The 17400-nt window shown below is 36.3% G+C and overlaps 1 protein-coding gene across 3 annotated transcripts in view; it reads right to left on the reverse strand.

Annotated features, from left to right (window-relative positions):
* SPOP (speckle type BTB/POZ protein) overlaps positions 1–17400 on the reverse strand; it is a 65478-nt gene that overhangs the window by 24048 nt on the left and 24030 nt on the right. Inside the window, exon 2 of one of the 3 annotated variants that reach the window (XM_059147913.1) lies at positions 8045–8095. The exons of the other annotated variants lie outside the window; for them this stretch is intronic. The gene's annotated coding sequence lies outside the window, so the exon portion shown is untranslated. The remainder of the gene's footprint in view (positions 1–8044; positions 8096–17400) is intronic. 3 annotated transcript variants of the gene reach the window in all.

Genomic DNA, 17400 nt, shown 5'->3' on the forward strand with positions numbered 1-17400 from the left:
TTGGGGCTCCCTGGTTTGTGCAATTCATGATTCCATGACATACTCAAGAAACGAAACGCTACGCTTGATCACCTGTGATGAAGGTATGCTTCCATTTGATGGAAAACACATTCTCAAGAACTGTTTGTCTAGTAATGAGTAAATGCACCTTAGGCAGTTTTACAAATCCCACTTACCATTACTGCCAGTAGGAGCCAGAATGAAATTTCAAAATTCCCACTTAAAACTATCTTTTGGGCAGATTGACAATGAAGATGTGAATTTTACACATTAGTTAAGAGCATAAAATTTGGCTCCAGAGGTGTGTGGTACAGCTCTACACTGAGGGATCTTAAAATGCTAACTTAAGTTTATTTTGAAGTTTTAAAAAAATACTTCAAATTTATCTAACAATTAATTTAAGGATTCTCTAAGCCTAAAAAAGGACAAGTTTAAAAAAGTTTATTTTAATGGCTTAATTGTTGTTACTGAACCATGGTCCATTATTAAAACCAGAAAAAAAAAATACTACTTTGGCCTAGATCAATTTTTTCTATCTTTTTTGCTTCTCATTTATTTTGTAGCCAAGTCTTTTTGGTTTTTCTTTTCTTTTTTAATAATATCACTTTTATTCCAATTTTAAAGAATTTCTAACCCAGCAGCTAGTAGCCCTGGAAGATGCGCCTTAGACTCTGAGGAGCTCTAACCACACAACCTGCTGAGAGGGAAATTGACTAGGATAGCACAAGTCTAATTAATTTCACTCATAGCTGGCACCATGGGCAAAGTGTTCATCAGCAAAGTAGCCTAGTGTTACATGAACTCTCTAGCTCTTCATGCCAACTGTTCAGGTGCCCAGCAGGAAAACAATTTCAGAAAAGGGGAGGTATATTTGAGGATCATGGTTTGAGACCCTTTCTAGGAGGCAACTAGAACCAAAATATAGTATCCCTGGCTTTTAAACAAGTTAGGACAAGACCAAGTTGCCTAGTGAGAAATTTCTTTTCCAAAGCTTAGCAAACTTCCCAGTATGCAGACAAAACTCCGAGGCTGAACATGTCTGTTATATATCAATTATTTATTTTCCTGTTTACTAAATCCTGACCCATGCAGCAACACCTCTTCTGAGCCACAACAAAAAAATATACTTCAAAATATCTGTCAACGGTAAAACTGGTCAAATTACAATGAAGGTAGTATCAAGTTGGCAACCAATAGCAGGTACTAGTTCATAAAGTTGCTAATTATTTTTGCCAAGAGACTCCAGTCAAACAATATAGTATGATTTCTAACTAGAACATTAAACTCTGGAGAGTAGACAAAAATAAAAAAGAAAATATTTTAATGCTATCATGATGCATATGCATGATACTTTCAATCAAGCCTATACAGTGTACTTCTTTTCTGCCTTCTTTTATACCTATCAACACTTCTGTTGCCTTCAGTAGACTTGAAGCTCTTTAAAAGGAACTTGTAACTCTTCTTTGTGTCCCCTTATCACCTAGCACAGCCTGCCTAAACAAGGCATTCAGCAAAAATACTTTGATGACTGAAACACTTACCCAGTTGCATTCTAGTTCATTAACTTTTCTGCTTGTTTCTCTCACATATCTCTAAAAGAGCCCTTGGAACAGTGCTGAGTATATTAGATTTGCAATGTAATGAGAATCATTAATTTGTTCTTTTGGATGAGTTACACAGAAAGCCAAAAACTCCTAGCCTGGCACTCTCAAGTACCAGCCTTGGTAAAACTAAGGTTCTCATCCAGTACCAACTGTATCTTCATTCTACAAGGGGAAAGAGAACGGATAAAATTTCTTTCATTTTGAAAACATGAATCAGTAATTTGAACTAAACTCTTATGTAATCAGGATTCTTTGAGGACAGAAGATGAATTCCCTTTACAATGGAGAGAAACGTCCCAATAGTTTAACCTACAATATATGCACAGCTAGGCTAGAACACTCTCTGAAAAGTGTTACAAAGACAGCTTCTACAGTTCTTTTTTATCTTTCTTTTATTCCCCATAAGCATTCCTCCATCTTCAATCTAATCCAGTCAACCAGCGAAGGGGAAAAAAAAAAAAAAGAATATCAGCAACAAACACAGGCATATCACATACATGGTATCTGTAAGTTAGCTATACAGGTCCATTGGTCTTAAAAGTACAGGAATTAAAAAATAATAATAATAATTACAGGAAGGAGATAATATGAGACTGAACCATGAAATTGTTTTGTCAGCCAAAACTAGTCAAACTGGCAATTTCATGTGGTTCAACATAGTGCACAAACATGCACAAGCTAGATGGCTGGGAACAGAGCTTCTTAAAAGAATGGTTTATTAGGGACTTTTTAAAAGCCTATTATTTTTTTTTTCTTTTGGTTTAAAGCCTTGTACAGTTTCCAAGTAAAGACAAATCCCAATGTCATACTATCTTAAACCTGAGAGATGTTGCATTTACCCAAACAGAAGATGTCAAAATGACTGTTGACCAAAAATAAATAAATAAATAAAAATAAATAAATCACAAAACTATGGGAAGAGTTGTATATATTCATTTTTGAGAAAATAATGTGACCTCAAAGTAATGTTTGTATTTCTCCTCTTAGTGTCCTCAATAATATACAGCCTGTAACATAGGAACTTCTCATTACCCTAAGGATAGATTATTACAGGTCATACTGACTTCCTCTGTTGCAAGGTTTGAATGACTTTTGAAAATCTGTCATAGGTAAAGTTACTGCAATTCAATCTAGTCTAACAAAATACTAAATGTACCTTTTTTGTTTCTTTTTAAAAAACAGACACTTCTTTTAAAACGAAACTAAGGGCAATCAAGAGAGACCTTAATAAACAAAGGAAAGACTGGGGTTTCTCTTATATCCCTTATCAGATTCATGCTTTATAGAATTTACAACTTAAAGATGACTGCTTTTGTCTTTATTGAGATATAACTGACATACAACACTATTTGTTTCTGTTTTTTTAATTCTTTAATAAAAGGATTTCGTATTAAGGGAATCTAAAGATCAAGAAGAAAAAGTCAACAGCCTAATGGAAAAATGGGCAAAGAACAGCCCATGATTTGCAGAAATGTAAATACCAGTGGCTCTGAAATATACAAAAACATGTTCAACTCTCATTCATAATAAGATAAATGCAAATTAAACCACACACTGATTCACCCAGTGAATTGGCAAAGATCAAAATGTTTGATAACACTTGCTCAGAGTAAGGAGAACATTTCTGATTAGAGTATAAATTGTTAGATTCTGCATGAAGGGAAATGTATATCAGAATGAATAAGAAATGCACATACCCTTTGATCTAGCAATTTCACTTCTAGAAATTTACCTTACTGATATATTTAATATGACAAATATAAAAGGTTTTTTCACCGTGGTATTATTTGTAATCACAAAAGAATGGAAAAAACCTGAAAGTCCAACAAGGGTTTGAGTAAATGAATTATGATACAAATAGACAATATAATAAAAATCTGTTAAAAATTGGGAGATTCTATATAAAGAGGAAAAAATATTATTTATTTTAACATATACATAATATTCTCTGTAAAGTTATATAAGACCCCAGGGACACTGGTTACTTCCAAGGAAGGAAACCAGGGTACTTGAGTAGAAAGGAACTTTGCACTGTATTTCCCTTTTGTACTATGTGAATATATAAATCTTTTCAAATAAAATTTTTAAAAAATTTTAAAGCCATTAGCAGGCTTTACAATTAATTTTTCTAACTGATGTGATGGCTTATAAACCAGAGCCTTATGGAAGACAAGATAGGAATTCTCCATTGGTTTCCACTGCTATTTGAGTAAAATCTACCTCTGTCATGACTGCCAAAACCTCAGTCTATGTCCCTGACCTCATCTAACACTTACCCTTCACAGTCCCTATGCTTTAGTCACTCAGGCCTTTAATTCTACTTAGAGAGCACACCAGGCTCTTTCCTGAGCCTGGAAAGCTCTTTCTGCCTTCAGATCTTTTCATAGCTGGCTCCTTGTCACTTAAGTGTTCTATCAAGTATAGTATCTTGAGAGAGGCCTTCCCTGACTCCCCACTTCCAGGCTGCCCCTCTCATTACATTATCCTATTTTATTTTCTTCATTATCACTACCTGAAATGATCTTGTTTCAAGTTTCTTACCTGTCTAATGTCTTCCCCCCTCCAGAAATTAAGCGCAATCAGAGAACAGCATCCCCCATACCTAACATGGTATTATAACAGGTACTCAGTAAATATTTGTTCAATGAAATTATTGTTGAATAACTAGACTACTGTCTTTGGGGTTCATATTTTTCCTTAATGAACTCCTGTTAGAAGGTTTAAGTTAGGGAGTTGCTGAGTGAATATCAGCTATAGGAATCCAGGCACACTTTTAAAACAATAGAACGTTTTCAAAAAGAAAAGTATCAGTTCATCTCACTCCAATTTTAAATAAATTCAGTATGTTCCAAAACGATACTCTTCTTCGATTAAAAAAAAATTCCAAGAAAACTTGGGAGGTAAGATAAGCCTATACAGCTAAATGGGGAGTTCTAAATGCATAAGACAACAGCGAAGAAAGCACATTTTCCAGAATAGGGCAATCCTGATCATAAAAAGTACCACTACAATAGCTGTCAGGAATTCAGGCTAGACCTTCCGAGTTCTTTCAAGTTGAAGCTTATATAATAAAATTCCAATGTATTGATAAAACTGAGGCAGATCCTTTGCATCTTTACTTAGATTTGACCTTAAATTTTCGTATCTGACATGGTTTGATTCCCTTAAAATTGACATGTAGAGAAAACATATTTAACATTAAATATATACACATGTAAACATGTCCATGTATACATACAGAGAGAGAGACATACCCCTGAAACATGCCTACACACATAACTAAGTTTTTTCTATACCAGGCTAATATGTAGAACATATTTCTGCCATAGCCAAATATTTATCTAGGTAAGAGTTGAATTATTCTTGCAACTATTGTTATTTAAGGAAAACTCAGAAACAGGTATACTAGTATGTATGCAGGTCAGTACCTTTAAGATTCCCCAGCTGACAACTATCTTAGACAAGCATAGACACTGAAATGATCGTCAGGATTAGATATACTTTCATTACATAAAAAGGCTACTTGACCTTCTTCTCCTCAATCTAAGTGTTATAAGATGGAGATTTACAGAAACAGCCTGGCTAGTAAGGCTCATTCAAAGCCAAGATGAAGATGAACAAGAAGGTACAGGAAAGAATCTCAAGTCATGGAAAGCAGTAGGATAACCAAAACAACACTGGCTCCCAAACCTTAGTGTGTGCCGGCTGTTTCCAGCCTTATTGCCCTTCTCCATGGGTTATAAATAACTGCAAAGTGTCCTTGTCCCCAAGGAGACCTTTGCAGCCAGCTCAAAGGTTAAAATATGGAATAATTCTCACTTTGGATGAAACTCTTCCAGTTACCAGAAAAATGAAAAAGCCAAAAAAAATTATCACCAATTTAAGTTAAAGGCTGGGGAATAATCTCCCTCTCCCTATAAACTATCAATTCTATAAAAGTTGTTACACAGACATATTAGCATAGTTCACTACCCCAAAAATATATCCAGGGAGAATGCAAAGCATGCTCTCTCTGTTCCAAAAGCAAAAGTCTGTCCTGAAAATGGGCAGGTGCCACTCAAATAGTCCTGTAGGATAGCATCTTTTCAAGACTTTTTGAATTGTTTTGCTTTTTAATTTAGGTAAAAATGACTGAGTTAAATGCATCTATATATCCACATCTTGTCTCCACCTGGATGAGGGAGATCCAGCACAACCTATCATGGCTACAACAAGCATAGGTTTCACAAACTCTGGGCTAATACAATCAGGTGATGTGTTGCTGTTGTTAATTACTGAAACCCTGCTAGAAAACAAAACAAAACAAAACAAAAAAAACTCCTCCATCTGCTTAAAAAAAAAAAAAAAAAAAGAGCTCATTAGATTAAGCTTCTCCACACATCACTTTCAAAACCCATCATCTGGGAGATGTCTGTAATGGAAAGACAGGAATCCAAATCAGTAAACAAATCTGATTATAAAGGGGGCTATTTCACTTCAAAGTGGATCTCGTTCCAAAAGAAAACACCTTTAGAAATGAAGTTAAATAGGCAGAACCAAATAATCAGCAACTTCTCTCTTTTCACAAATTATAATAATGTGTTGATTCCACTGATGACTTGGACAAAAATCTCTAGGGCCACAAAGAGCAAACTTAGGAAAGATGAAGATTTTAACACATCCCACGTGTTATCAAAGATTTCTCCTCTAGGTTGAGAAAATTCATTCTAAAACAAGAGCTAGAACAGAATTTAAAAAAAGAAGGAGGAGGAGGAGGAAGAGGGGAAAAAACCGTATGGCTAAGAAGATATGTTTATTATATAATTATATTCTCAAAGCTGTTTCAAGATTTGGGAGGTTACAGTTTTTCACCCTCTTCCCTCAACTACAAACTACGAAGAACCTTATAAAACTCGAATAGTAAACACATGAAAGGCTTGGCCCTAATACAATTTAAGTGTGTCCAATCTGCAAGGAATTCAAAAACAGAAGACTCATTTCATGAAACAAACAGGCAGAGGTTGCATAACCCCACAAGGTCCTCTGGCCTTTCTAGAAGCCAAATTCAACAATGCTGTTCTCCTCAGCCATCTATACTTTAATCGAACCATTTAAAAATATTTATTAACACAATTTGGCTACAGAAAGAGCTCAAGGAATATACAGCAAAGAAGATCATCTAAACTGGTCTTAGGGTAAACTCTGTGGACTAAGTTCATTAACTTCAAAGCTGAAAAGACCCATTTACTCCAGAAAATTTGGTATACTACAAAGGCAACCAATCCACTTCAGTATTAATTACTACTGTCTAGCATTACAGAATTTGGTATTCTCTGGAGATTCTGTTCTTAATAAGAGACTCTTAGACCTCCCTTCAACTACGAAAGAGAGATCGAAGTGTATTTCTGCTTTAATCTCCTTTAACTGTAGTCTTACCAGAAAAAATCTGATGACTGTTCACATGAGCCATGTCCATGCTCCTTACTTTGAAACCATCTGCAGAAAATAAATTCCCTCTTCTTCTAAAGTTATTAAAAATAAGGCAATTTTGATGTTAATGTTAAGGTTCTAACTAAGCTAAATGGAACAAAGGGCAGGCAGGAAGTTCTGTTTTTAAATGTTCACTCCAAAATTCATGACACAAGGAAAAAGTAAAACTACACAGGCAGACAAAACAGGGGAAAGTTAGACAGAATGTCTGTCTTAACAGAAATTCCTGGCTCCCAACAATTTGTGTCAGATTTAAAAAGAAAACTAAAATGCAGTAATACCTATTTTACCCGATAAAACTCTACAAAAACATACATAAACATTTGAGGCATGAATCTCATAGGATACAGTAAAATTTTTAAGATGCTGGCTTGAATGGCAGAAACATTTTTTTTAAGTTACCCATAAAGAGATGAGCTCTACATTCATACACAAACGCAATCTGCTCAGAATCAAATGTCTTGAACAGAGTAAAATGAAGCCCATGACTTACTTTATTTCCTTTTATAAACTGTAATTCCTCATTTCTCTGACAATCTTTTTTCTAGGGAGAAAAATCACCTTACTCTAAGGTCTCTATATCATGCATTAGCAACCACTGATTGGAAATGTAAATCCCAACTTTTCTCCCTTCCACCATTAGTGTAAAGCCTTATATTATACACTGCAGTCACCAGAGATCTGAACGAATAGCTATGGTTAACTCCAGGAACGAATATTTAGAATAAACTTCTTTTGAAGTCACATATGAAAAATATTTAACATCATTTGTAATGCCCATTATTAAAAAAAAAAACCCAAACCTTACATGTTTACCTTCCATGACTTCCAACTTTACATACCATTTGCACTGAAATGAAACTCAAGATGTGCATTTTTTAAAATCATGGTAAATATTTCTGTGCATTTCATTCTGCTTTTTTCCTCATGATCTTAAACTATGTTTAAAATAAAACTATGTAAAAACTCACCAAGTCAAATCAGTAGGAAGACTCTAATTTGTCTGGTCTAACAGGAAACCTCTGTTGGAAATAGAGACGATGAATCAGACTTACCCAGATTCTGAATCTCATACAAGTCTTTACTCATTTTGGCTATTCCGAAAGGGAAAACCTTACAAAAGCAGGTAATACGTTTGCTAGGATTTCCTAGTCAAAATCACCATTCTTATATTTTATCACTAGTTCTGGATATTCTATTTTTTTACTCATCTCTCAAAAAGATTATACTTAGATATGATAAAGTCCAAAAAATCCAAGCTAATTCCTTTAATCAACCGGCCTATGAATGCAGCAAAAATGAAACTGATGGATTGCTTTGTATCAACACGTACAAGAGGGGGTCATCATCACATCTGCCAGTTACCTCACAGACTGTTGAAAGAATTATTTTGTTTTTATATAAAATGTCCTTTATAAAAAGTGCTCTGTGGGTCAGTTACACTAAAGCAAGATACACTTAAGCAAAGCAATGTATTCTATGATTTTTAACGAACAGCTACCACAGAGAGGTTCCTGGTGAAGACTGAGATGTCTTGGCTAAACATCACCACCACCCTAATTATCTACCATAACCTACAAAGTTACTCAAAACAGAAACAGGGATAAGAGTGGTTGCCAGGCTTCCGGAAGCCTAATATAAGCAGAAAATTCTAGCACTCTCTTTCCTTTTGTGGGAAAACAAAGTACTATATATACACTGGCTGATTCCATAAAAACAGAATCTCTTTTTGAAAATCTAAACACTAACTTTTACTTATACACCTACAAATAAGCTTCTCTTATTTTCATAAACCAGTCTAGTAACTATCAATAATGGAAGGAGCCCTCACCAAAAACTGTCCTCAACTACTGATGCTAAAACAGGCCAGTCTTGATCAGAAGATTTAAGAGTAGCAAGAATCAGGGTGAATTCATTTAACAAATATTTACTCAACACCAATTGTGCAAGACACAGTGTTGAAGAAGAAGAAGAAGACGACGGTGAAGACAGACACAGTTCCTGACCCTCTGGAGGGTAGACAGACAGATACCTCTTAAGACTCGGTAAGAATTCCTAGGTGGAAGATGCCAATCAACCTTAAGAAATACAAATGCCAAATGTTGGTGAATCTTAAAACAGAAACCAATACTGTCTCTCTGTCTCTCTCTCTCTCTCTTTTTTTTTTCCCAAGTGTTAAGGCTGTGGTTTCTCAGTTTGCTACAGTGAACATTTTCAGGCCCAATGGATTGGCAAAATGTAAAGAGTCTGACAATACTGATGAGGATTGAGTGGAACAGGGACACCTCTCACACTGCAAGTAAGAGGGCAAATTAATATGACTACTTTTGAAAAACAGTTTATTTTCTAATAAAACTAAAGATCCAGCAATTCCACTCACAAAAACAGGCCAGAGAAATTCCTACACATCCATCAGCACACATAAATAAGAATGTTCATAGCAGCATTGTTCTTAACAGCCAAAAACATCAAGTAGAATGGATACATAAATTATGGCACATTCATGTAGGAAGCTAGATGGCAGTGAAATTAAACCACTGTTCCTCATAACAACATGGTTGAAAGTTACAAACATACTGTTAGGTCCTAAAAGAAAACACGGAAGAACACATATTGTATTATTCTATTTATAGAAAATTCCCCAAAACAGACAAAACTAAATTATAATGGTTTGTAAGGAATTCTAGGTTGTAAAATCATACAGAAAATGATTATCATAAATGTCAGATTCTCTACAAGAGTATGGGTTATGATCTAGAAGAAATACGCAATGTAACAAGCTTCTGGGTGCTGTGAATGATATATTTCTAGGTCTAATTGGTAGTTATATAGTACTTCCTTTTTATAATTCATCTTTAAACTATAGTTATGTTTTATGTATTTTTCTGTTTATATTTCATAATAAAAACATTCAAGACATACATTGAAATAGAGTAGCTACATATGTATATACACATATATACATATATGTATCTATCCTCCTACATCTAAAGCATATACCCTTGTTTATTTTTTTGTTCCCAGGCAATTCATAAGGAGAAATCAGTAATAAAGCAGGGCCACTCAGGAATGAACACCTACAGACAGACTTTCCTATCATACCTTCTCTCTTTAAATTTAAATGAAATACTCAAGATCTGTATTTCAGGGAAATCTACAATATTGACACAAATGTTTAAATCTACGTATGGCTACTCACCAGAAGCCATTAGTTAAAACCCAAATTATTATAAAAAATAATCAAAAGCTTCTGAAAGCAAAGCCAAGATACAGTATTTTTTGGTACTGCCTTTGTTAGTTTAATCGCAGCCTCTGATAGAACCTCCAGTGACTTTACTTGGAGTAAAAGCCAAAATCCTTGTAATGGTTGAAAAAAGCCTGCACAATAGGACCTCATTACCTCTCCGGCCTTACCTCCAATTACGTTTTCCTGAGCTCGCTATGTTCCAGTCAAACTGCCCATCTTTGCTGTTGTTTCTGATACAGAACAGACCCATTCCTGCCTCAGGGCTTTGTACTTGTCTTTTTCTCTACCTGGGTAACTCTTCCCCTAGATATTCTCCTGGCACACTCCCTCACCATTGTTGGGTCTTTCTGTAATAGTCACCATCTCTGTGAGGCCTTCCCTGACACCCTTAAAAATATCACCCTCCCTCCCCCAAAGCCACAATCCTATTCCTCTTTCATTATTTCATTTTTTTCTCTAGCACATAAAATCATCTACCCTACTGTGTCTGGAACGCCTGAAAGGCAGATGCCTGTCTGCTTGTCCCCAGACTGTGTTGGGCACAAGGGAAGCCAGAAATAAACATTTATTCAATAAATGGCTGAGTTAATCTCTTTTTCTTTTGGATTTCCATTCTTGAAAGATTAGACGTTATTCCATACATTTAAAAAAAAAAAAGTGGGGCACCTGGGTGGCTCAGTGGGTTAAAGCCTCTGCCTTTGGCCCAGGTCATGATCCCAGGTCCTGGGATCGAGCCCCGCATCGGGCTCCCTGCTCTCTCTGCTAGCCTCTCTGCCTACTTGTGATCTCTGTCTCTCAAATAAATAAATACAATCTTAAAAAAAAAATTTCCTCTCTATATCAAAGTTATTAACAAAGTTTGTTTTACGAAAAGTTTCAGGTTTATTAGCATTAGTAAGTCATGGATAAGGTAAGGCTATAAAGAGCTGATGCAAACTAAGCTGCATCTTCCCACTACCAAGTGTGCAGTCCCTATGCTAGTGATAACAATTCTGGGAAACTCCTGGGAGGCGGGAACTCTCTTCCAGCGCACTGGTGCAGCTGTGTACTGGTCTACCCATTATGGGAGCTTTCTCACAAGATGGAGCATGAAGACTGACTGCTTCCTTTACTTAGGCTTTTTAAGTTTTCCTTTTTTTTTTTTTTTTAAAGGAAAATTTCAGACCAATATCCCTGATGAATATGGATGCCAAGATTCTCAACAAGATCCTAGCTAACAGGATCCAACAGTACATTAAAAAGATTATCCACCATGACCAGGTAGGATTTATCCATGGGATGCAAGAGTGGTTCAACATTCACAAATCAATCAATGTGACAGAACAAATCAATAAGAGAAGAGAGAAGAACTACATGGTTCTCTCAATTGATGCAGAAAAAGCTTTTGACAAGACACAGTATCCGTTCCTGATTAAAATGATTCAAAGTACAGGAATAGAGAGAACATTCCTCAACTTCATAAAATCTATGAAAAACCCACAACGAATATCATCCTCAATGGGGAAAAGCTGACAGCCTTCCCTTTGAGGTCAGGAACACAACAAGGATGTCTATTCCCACCACTGTTGATCAATATAGTACTAGAAGTCCTAGCAACAGCAACAAAAAGAAATAAAAGGTATCCAAGTTGGCAAAGAAGTCAAAAACTCTCTTTCTCTTTGCAGGTGACATGACACTTTATATGGAAAACCCAAATGACTCCACCCCCAAACTACTAGAACTCTTACAGCAATTCAGAAACGCGGCAGGATACAAAATCAGTGTACAGAAATCAGTTGCTTGTTTATACGCTAATAATGAAAATATAGAAAGGGAAATTAGAGAATGGATTCCATTTGCTATAGCAATGATGCTACAGCATCATTTTTTAAAGATCTGGAACAAACAATCCTAAAATTTGTATGGAACCAGAAGAGACCCTGAATTGCTAAGGAAATGTTGAAAAAGAAAAAAACTGGAAGCATCATGTTGCCTGATTTCAAGCTTTACTACAAAGATGTGATCACCAAGACAGCATGGTACTGGCACAGAAACAGACACATAGACCAGTGGAACAGAGTAGAGAGCCCAGATATGGACCCTCAACTCTTACAGTCAAATAATCTTCGACAAAGCAGGAAAAAATAAGCAGTGGAAAAGACAGTCACTTCAGTAAATGGTGCTGGGAAAATTGGACAGCTATGTATAGAGAAATGAAACTTGACCATTCTCTTACACCACACACAAAGATAAACTCAAAATGGATAAAAGACCTCAATGTGAGGGAAGAATCTATCAAAATCCTAGAGGAGAACACAGGCAGTAATCTCTTTGACATCAGCCACAGCAACTTTTTTCACGACATGTCTCCAAATGCAAAGGAAACAAAAGCAAAAATGAACTTTTGGGACTTCATCAAGACCATTTTTTTCTTTTTTTAAGATTTTATTCGGCAGAGAAGCAGGCAGAGAGAGAGGCAGAGAGAGAGGGGGAAGCAGGCTCCCTGCTGAGCAGAGAGCCCCATGCAGGCCTTGATCCCAGCATCCTGAGATCATGACCTGAGCCTAAGGCAGAGGCTTAACCCACTAGGCCATCCAGGTGCCCCAGGACAATTGTTTTTTTAAATGAGGTTTTATTTTAATAGAAGAAAAAAAAGGTGTCTTTAAAAAGACTTCTGTAAACAAAAGATAATTTCAAGAAGAAAGTCCTTTATATTTTTACTCCCACAGAAGCAGAAGGCTTCTCTTATGTATCCCAATGAAATGTGACTACAGAGAAGAAGGTGACTACAGAGAAAAAAAAAATGATTTCTGAATTAGGTACAAAAAATTATTATAGCAGTGTCCAGAGAGAAAGGGAAAACAAAACTCCTTACTTATTCTAAAGAAAGATTTAAAGTAGGAACATTTCTCTCCAACGTAAGTTGAGGGACTGATGTGATAAAGAGCAGGTAAAGAACTTCAATCAAACTTAGTGAGGACAGTGGCATACGGGCAATAATTCGCTTAACAAAGCTGCCTATCAAGTGACATGATGGTCCGAGCATACAGACAGAGCTTATACTTCTGATGGAACACTCTGCTCAAGTTAAAACCGCAGTAAACTTAGATCCAAAGGTTACTTTCCAGCCACAGTACTTGTGACCTGAACTATATCCTAAGACGTGAAGAAATCTGCAAGAAAATACACAGGTATCTGATATTCCATAGTTACACTTATTACTAGGACTTCAACATTAAGGTCTTATCAACTGTTAAAAAAACACTTCACACATAAATTCTTATCAAATTCTTAAAGTCAGTTCACATATCCATGAGGTGAAAATATCACGAATATATATTTGTACAGGAGGTGGCGGCCCAAATTAGTTAAGAAAGGAAGTCCTTCTCAAACACTTGCAGCAAGCAGAGTGTATTATTAGAGAAGAGTAACAATTTTCATGTGTAACACTTCAGCTTTCCAAGTGCTCAAAGCTCTGAATAGCATCCACGTTTAAAGAGGAAAAGACATGGAACATAAAAATTAAAAATATACTGAACCTTGCAATAATGAAGAAAATAGAGTGGATTAAAGAGTCCAGACAAAAAATTTACAAATGAAAACTACTGACCACTGAAACATATGGTCCCTGAACAAAATTTATCAGTAATCATTCTAATATAAGGTGAAGGTTTATATTTTTAATGCTTTAATTAGGTTAAGAATGCTCCAAGAAACTCATAACTATCAGCTATGTCTGAGTCATGCTGAATTTAGAAGGTAACACAAGAATTCCCTGAACTGGACTGAGGTCAGTGAATAGTCCTACACTTAGTGGGTGGGAAGCATCCTAGGAGTTAAAAAGTAGTAAGAAAAGAAGGGAGAAAAGGAAGAGGTGAGGAGTCACTGACATTTATGAAAAACAGCTACTGGATATGAGACAATAAAAATAAAGAACGCTGAAATGCAAAAGTCACCAAATTCATCAGATTCCAAAAAGAATCCATAGGAAAAGAAAATTTTAGAACCTCTGACCCTAATAAAAGAAGTTGGCATTCCGAGTTATGAAAGGGTTTCCTCATCCCTCCCTCATCCCCCAAATGAAGATGTAAATACCAAAGTGATGGGCCAAGTGGCAGAATTCAGGTAAGATACTTAGGGGAAAAAAAGAAGCGGCAAGAACAACTGTCACAATAATGAGGAGGAAGAGGAGGACAGGGAAAGCGTTAGGGATCCACATGCAGAGTTGTTCACTGCAGTTCTGTCTTGTAACAGCAAATAAACGGAAACGATTTAAAGATCCATCAAAGGGTTTGGAAAAACTGAAATATTCACAGTGATATAAACATTAAACAGCTAAAAAGAGGGACCTAGATTTATATGCATCCAGATGGAAAGACCTTGAAAAACAATAAGCAAAAAAAACCCTCAAATGACTTGTTACAAAATGTACATATTCACACACATTCTCTCTCACAAAAACATGCTCACACACTGCACTGCAAGGATGCACACTAAATTCAGGGTAAAGGCTGTCTCGGGGGAGTGAGGGTGGGAAAAAGAACTGAGAAAGTAAATAAAGAGGGACTTCAGCTAGAGAGGTTTATCACAATCTCTCCACTTTTTGTTTGCCTTTTAAAAAAATGTTTCAAAAACAATGAATTCAGAAGGAAAAGTAAATTAGAAATGATTTTGTAAAATCAACATCAGAGACATATTTTAAACAGACAATAATACTGTCTGAATCAAACCAAATAAAGCCAATGAATTCAGACCCATATCTTCTTAATAATGAAAAAACTAGTTCTTGTTGATAAAATGCTCTTCCCCGTTGCCTGGAATCACATAGCACTGGGCTTACTTAAGCAGAGGGAGGAAGAGGCTGACTTCGTATACCTCAGCAAGAAAATATATTTTATTTTATTATTTTTATTTATTTAATTTTGAGAGGCAGAGGAGCATTTTTTAAAAAGGGGGATTGGGGGAGAAAGGAGCAGAGAGACAGGGAGAAGGAAGAGAGAAAGTGCTAGGCATGGAGCCCCACAAGGGGCGCAGTCTCATGACCCTGAGATCATGACCTGAGCCAAAAATCAACAGTCAGACGCCTAACAGACTGAGCCACCCAAGCACCCCCAAGAAAGCACATTTTACATACAAATAATACTCACAGTAATCCAGGCTATCTTCAGAGACTGTAAATCCTTATAAAGGAACCAGGTTTACATAGAGGACCTTCTCTTTCCTCTCCACCATTCTATCTTCTAACCTCTGAAGACCTGTCCTCCATCCTACTGTAATTTTATTCATTGCCCTCATAGGACTAATCCCACCTTCTTTAATCCCTCAATTTTTAGTGCCTGAACTCAAAGACAGGTTTTTAAAAAGAGAAGTCGAGACTTTTTGAAATGATTTATGCTTTTTCTCCTCTTTCAAGTATGTTTTTTCTTCTCTCTTCCTTTGCTTTTTGTCATCTCCAACTTTTTTTTTTTTCCTCTTCCACTCTCTGACTGACCAACAACGGCTGCTTTCAACTGCTAGCAAGCCTCTGGCATATTTATACTTTTCACTTCTTAACCAAACAAAATCCCATGCCATAGCCCAGAGGTCAACTAAAGGAGAGAAAACTTAAAGTCAAAAATACTAACCATATTTTGCTGCCTTTCATTTTGGCATAAAGACCAGGAATACAGTTCCAACTACCAAATAAGACAGCAAAACCAAACTTCCTTTCTTACATTTTATCATCTTTATAGGATTGAAATGTATCTGGGGCTGTCTGTTTCACAAGACACTTCGGTTAAGAACTGTAAGACCACTAAGAATAGGTCCGTAAAGTTAGGTATGACAACCTAATGAAACCACAGCCTCAAGATTGACAACAGAGGTACAACCCAAGCACTACCTCCCCCATCCTCCTGGTCTTGGTTAAAAGGACTTCTGAGGTCATCCTGCGTTAAATGTTTTAAGCTATATAACCATTTCCTCACAAACATCAGTCACTGCCTCAGTCTCCAAAGTACTCTGACATTCATGATCTTATTTGGGATTTATAACAGCTCTGTGAGGCATGTGGAGCAAGTATTTTACAAATAAGGAAAGAGAAGCTCGGGGATCATGGTCACATGGCTATGAAAGGATCTAAATTCAGAATTCAATTCTTTGAGTTCTCCTAATCCAAAACTTTATCATTCCTATGACTGATTCTTGGATCAGGTATGGTCAGGCATGGTCAATTCAATTCAGTATGTAGGAAATGGGAAAATATCTGATAGAAGATATATTTATATACTCTAGCTTTCAGTTCCCATTTCATTTTCAAGTGGCAACTCTGGTGAAAAGTATGACCTTTTTTCTAACCAATTCTGAGCAATATTATTAAGGGAGACCTGAGTTAATCATTGACAGGCTCATGCCTACTTTCAAGGCTTGACCCTGGGAACAAATCATATGTTCTAATACTATAAGAAAGACTTTCCATAGTTTAGCACCTAATCATCAATTTTTTAAAATAAAATGTCTAGTGTTCTAACATGCCAGAGCAATTTTCTAGCCTGAGTTTCCAAGAAACCAGCATCTTTCCCTCAAGATCTCTCTTTCTATTGCCATAAGCTCACAGAATTAAAAAGCACAATTTCTATCATTCCTTAATATTGATTTGAGATATATATACCGTGACTAAAATACTAAATAGCACCATGCCCCACCCAATTGCTCAAGCCAAAAACCCTCTTTTCCTAGGGTTCCAATCTATCACCAAGTCCTGTCAGCACTCTTGCTTCCTAACACATTCCACATTTATCCATTTCTATGCCGTTTCCTCTCACCTTAACAGGTTTCTAATTGATCTCTATTATTACAAAGGATACTGGAAACAAACCAGGAAACACACCTACCACTGGCATCCTCCAATCTAGCTTTCCAGTGTTACCTAACATGACTGTTCAAATTCAATCAACTGTCGGACTATCCAATTCCATTGCTCAGACAACAGTCACAGAGCTAACGTGGCTATACAGACTGGATTCCTCCCTAAGGATGTGGGGTTACAAAGATAAATGTGCCACTCTTTGATCTTGGCCCTCTAAGAACCCTTTTTCCTTTTCAATTCAACCAAACCTTTAC

This window comes from Mustela lutreola, chromosome 15 (assembly GCF_030435805.1).
Source record: "Mustela lutreola isolate mMusLut2 chromosome 15, mMusLut2.pri, whole genome shotgun sequence".
NCBI classification, from domain to species: Eukaryota; Metazoa; Chordata; class Mammalia; order Carnivora; family Mustelidae; genus Mustela; species Mustela lutreola.